This window comes from Lactuca sativa, chromosome 4 (assembly GCF_002870075.4).
Source record: "Lactuca sativa cultivar Salinas chromosome 4, Lsat_Salinas_v11, whole genome shotgun sequence".
Lineage (NCBI taxonomy): Eukaryota > Viridiplantae > Streptophyta > Magnoliopsida > Asterales > Asteraceae > Lactuca > Lactuca sativa.
Genome location: NC_056626.2, coordinates 310,449,090 through 310,454,174, shown reverse-complemented (window position 1 = coordinate 310,454,174; position 5,085 = coordinate 310,449,090).

Sequence of the window (5,085 nt, the reverse complement as noted above, 5' to 3'; positions counted from 1 at the left end):
CAGAAGACTTTATAGTCTACTGCGATGCGTCAAATCAGGGTTTAGGCTGTGTACTTGTAACAGCCCGAAATCTCAGGTATTGTTAAAATTATGTTTTTGGGGTGTTTTAAGAGGGGACTCGGCGAGTTGGAGCCTAGACTCGCCGAGTAGGACCGTAGACTTGGTCGCGGGTTCGCGACTGGACTCGAGGAGTCCAGATATGGACTCGGCGAGTCTGCGCTGTTTAGCGAAAACCCTAACCGTTCAGGTTTGGGACGTATAAAAGGGACTTATTGGCCGTCATTGTTCATTTTTAGCCTTCTGAGAGGAACCCTAAATCGATTGTGTGCATCTGGAGCAAGGTTAAAGGCCATTGGTGGTTTTGAAGGAGTTGTTGTGCAAGGAAGAGAAGGGCTTGGCTAAAGGAACAGCAAGGGAGTCACGTTCTGAGGATTGGGGACACAGAGAGTACATTATCCAGGTAAGAATTCGAGTATACTCTGCTATGTTGATGTGTTTATGGAATTAGGGTTTATGGAACCCTTTTGTGACTAGATTGAATGTTACCCTAGTCCCCCAAACGATTGTAACCCTGTATTGGGACCTTTGGAGGTCCAGAATGTCCCATGCCTGTGCATTTCGAGAATTGATGAAGGTTTTGGATTGGAATCCTTATGCCTTAGGTCAATATGTATATTATAAGTCTTGGGGTGTATCATGAGCACCGAAATGAGGACCTTACGTGATGGATCAGTCTAGGAAGGCCAGACCTATGAATGGTCGGAGCAGTTCTGACCTTAGAAAGCAGTTTGAGCGGTTGCATGGCATGGACTCGCCGAGTCCGATGAACAGACTCGGCGAGTAGCTGGAAGAATAACTGGGACTCGTCGAGTTGTTCTTCAGACTCGGCGAGTTGAGTCGGGGTGGCCCCACGATTTTTCCAGGAGTAACTCGTCGGGTCAAGGAGGATACTCGACGAGTAGAAGGGGAATCTTAGAGGATTGAAAGACGTCTAGACTCGCCGAGTCGCCTTGGCACTCGCCGAGTCCGGTCGAGTTGACCGTTGACCGTTGACCAGAGTTGACCTATGTGTGACTTCTTAGGGTCAGTTAACTTAGAAGATAAAAGTGTTAATAAGAGATATATGATGTTATAGGGAGTTTGTAGCTCGGTGGATCGAGCACGAGTGATTTCAGGATTTGCTAGCTTTCAGTATCCACGAGGTGAGTCTTCTCACTATACTGTACCCGGAAGGGTTTGACTGTGTGACCGGAAGGTCAGATATGATATGTGATATGTATGCTATATGTGGTAAGTCATTTTTTATATGTGCTATGTATGTCATGGGCCGGAAGGCGATTATATTATGGGCCGGAAGGCAATATGTTATGGGCCGGAAGGCAATATGTTGTGTGATGGACCGGAAGGTCGGCGTGGGTAGGGCCGGAAGGTTTACCCAGCAGGGACGGAAGTCCCCTGAGACACATGGACCGGAAGGTCAGGGCCTGGAAAGGCGTATGTGCGTAAGTTGTATATTGGGGAACTCACTAAGCATTTATGCTTACAGTTGTTATGTATGTGTTTCAGGTACTAGCGAGGACCGTGGGAAGGCGCCGACGTGATCTGTACACACTGAAGGATGTTTTTATGATCTTGGGATTTAGACAATTTGTATTTGACATGACACTTAAATTATTTACGCCTTGTTTTGAATGAAAGTACCTATTTTTTTAAAAATGAAAAATTTGTTTGGAAATTTGCGTTGTTACAATTGGTATCAGAGCCTTGGTTTGAGGGATTCGGGTGCACCTTCGGGCGTAACTGAACTCAAACCGAGGATTTGAGGAAAACTTTTACAAATAAAGGCATAAACTCTTATGAATGATTTTGTGGTAAACAAGAACGAAGCAGTGTGTACGATCAGTCAGCGCCCGAACGGTAAAGATCCCCAAAATACCTTACAATATTATATGATATGAATTGTTATGCATGCTAGAAGACTAGGTATTCATGATAGGGAAGTTTGCCGATATGAGATGCTTTGCTAGTGTGCGAGTAGATAGTGCATAACAGAAGTAGAGTACTCACTATCCGGGGTTTGGGGAGGAAGACTTGGGATGAATGCTGATGCGGTGTGGTCGGTAGTATTGGGCCCGTACTACCGAAGACACCGGGTCAGGGGGAGACCCAAGTAAGAATCCCTGAATATCGGAGACTGAGTAGGGTTGCGTTATCGAGTGCAATTATACTCGATGGAGTCTCTGATAGTTCTATGTTGTATTTCAGAGACATCATGGTTAGACCACGCCACGGAGCGAGTTCGAGCGGTGTGAGTGACGAGGAGATTCGTCAGATGATTCACGAGGAGGTAGCTGCGGCGATCCGGGCTGAGATCCCGGAGATGTTTGGGTCTATTAAGACCACCCTGATGGAGACGTTTGAGGAGCGGTACGCCGCATTGACTGAAGCTGCAGCCGCTGCAGCTACCGCAGTTGTGGCCGCTGCCAGGCCACAGGGGGTGACTCGTTGCTGTTCCGGGAGTTCAGCAACACGAAGCCACCTGAGTTCGATGGGACGCAGGATCTGATTGCTGCGATGAGGTGGATCGCGGATATAGAGGGGTGCTTCTACACTTGTTCATGCCCGGAGCACCTGAGGGTACGGTTTGCTTTGAACCAGCTCCGTCTGGGAGCGAAGGATTGGTGGAAGTTCGTGACGGCGAACTTCACTTTGGTAGAGATTACAACAGTGACATGGGAGGGGTTTACTGCTATGTTCAGGGACGAGTACGTTCCCCCGGTGGAGAGGGAACGATTGGTTCAGGAGTTCTTAACCCTCAAGCAGGGTACTGATTCTGTTGCGGTGATCACGCAGAAGTTTCATGAGAGAGCGATGTTCTGCCCCGAGCTGGTGTCCACTGATCAGGCTCGGATGAGCCGGTACTTGGGTGTGTTGAGGAGGGATATCCGGGAGTTTGTGTCAAACTCCACCTACCATACTTTTGCTGAGCTTCAGGCGAACGCCAGGAAGCGCGAGATCGAGTTGGAGACCCAGGCCAGGGAGGAGGCCGAGTCTCAGCGGGTGGACCGGTGACCGGCTCAGTCCCAGCCGGCAGCCAAGCGGATAAAGTCCGCCGATTCGAGGACAGGAGGTTTGAAGGGCCGCACTTGCGGAAAGTGCGGCAAGGGTCATGATGGGGTATGTCGATCTGGTGCTTGCTACAAGTGTGGCAAGGAGGGGCACATTGCTAGGGAGTGCCCCAAGGGGTTTACGGTTTGCTTCCATTGCAACCAGACAGGCCATCGGAAGGCCGAGTGCCCTCAGCTTCTTCAGGGATCTGCACTTGCTGTCAGAGCTACTGCGACTCGACCGGTGAAGGCCGAGGCCCCGAGGGCTCGGGGAAGAGCCTTTCAGCTGACTGCGGAGGAGGTCCGCGCTGCGCCCGATGTTGTGGCAGGTATGCCGTAATTCATGTATTTATTTTAAAGTCGAGATGTTATGCTTATGTTATTATATGCGTAGGTACTTTCCTTGTGAACTCTGTGCCTGCTCTAGTGTTATTTGACTCGGGTGCGAGTAGGTCCTTTGTATCCTTAGCTTTTAGTCAGCATATCAGCGTTAGTCGTGAGTCGTTGAGTCGGTCTCTAAGAGTTTTTATAGCTGACGAGAGAGTGATTTGTGCCACGGAGGTTCTCCGGGGATGCGTGCTAGAGATTTTCGGGGTTGAGTTCCCAATTGACCTGATTCCTATTGCGATGGGTGATGTCTGTGTCATCGTGGGCATGGACTGGTTGAGCCGATTCGACGCTGTCATCGACTGTGAGCGTCAGCTGGTGACTATACGAGACCATAGTGGGGGAGTTCTTTCGGTGTACGGCAAGGGTACCCGTTCGGGATCAGCTTTTTGTTCGGCCGCTAGGGTGAGGCAGTGTCTACAGCAGGGCTGTAAGGGTTTTGTGGCGTATGTGATGGATACGTGGGAGGTTTCCGAGAGACCGAGGTCAGTGGAGGAGGTCCCAGTGGTGCGGGAGTTTTCAGATGTTTTCCCCGAGGAGCTGCCGGGAGTACCTCCTGTGAGGCAAGTAGAGTTTGGTATCGATCTGGTTCCGGGGGCCGCGCCTATTGCTAAGGTGCCTTATCGTCTTGCACCTCCAGAGATGCAAGAGTTGTCCTCGCAGCTCCAGGAGTTGCTGGGGAAGGGATTCATTCGGCCGAGCAGCTCGCCGTGGGGAGCACCTATTCTGTTCGTCAAAAAAAAGGATGGTTCACACCGGATGTGCATTGATTACCGGGAGTTGAACAAGTTGACGGTCAAGAACCGTTACCCGTTACCGAGGATCGATGATTTATTTGATCAGTTGCAAGGAGCATCTTGGTTTTCCAAGATCGATCTGAGGTCAGGGTACCATCAGGTGAGAGTGCGGGATGAGGACGTCCAGAAGACAGCGTTTAGGACGCGATATGGGCATTATGAGTTTGTGGTGATGCCTTTCGGGCTCACCAATGCCCCGGCTGTGTTCATGGATCTCATGAACAGGGTATGCAGGCCGATGTTGGATCGGTCAGTGATTGTATTTATCAACGACATCCTAGTGTATTCGAGATCTAGAGAGCAGCATGAGGAGCATTTGAGGGAGGTCCTTGAGGTATTGAGGTCGGAGAAGCTTTATGCAAAGTTCTCTAAATGTGACTTTTGGTTGCGGGAGGTCCAATTTCTAGGACATGTTGTTAATCAGGAAGGGATATTGGTCGATCCGGCCAAGGTTGAGGCTGTGATGAGTTGGGAGGTGCCGAAGTCACCCTCTGAGATCAGGAGTTTCCTTGGGTTGGCAGGGTACTATCGGAGATTTATTAAGGATTTCTCCAAGATCGCAGTGCCGCTCACCAGATTGACCCGGAAGGGTGTTGCATTCTCATGGGGACCCGAGCAGCAGACTTCCTTTGGGACACTTCGCCAGAGGTTGTGCGAAGCTCCGATATTAGCTCTCCCGGAAGGGATGGAAGATTTTGTTGTATATTGCGACGCATCGATTTCGGGACTGGGTGCAGTGTTGATGCAGAGGGGTCATGTGATAGCTTATGCGTCGAGGCAGCTGAAGCCTCATG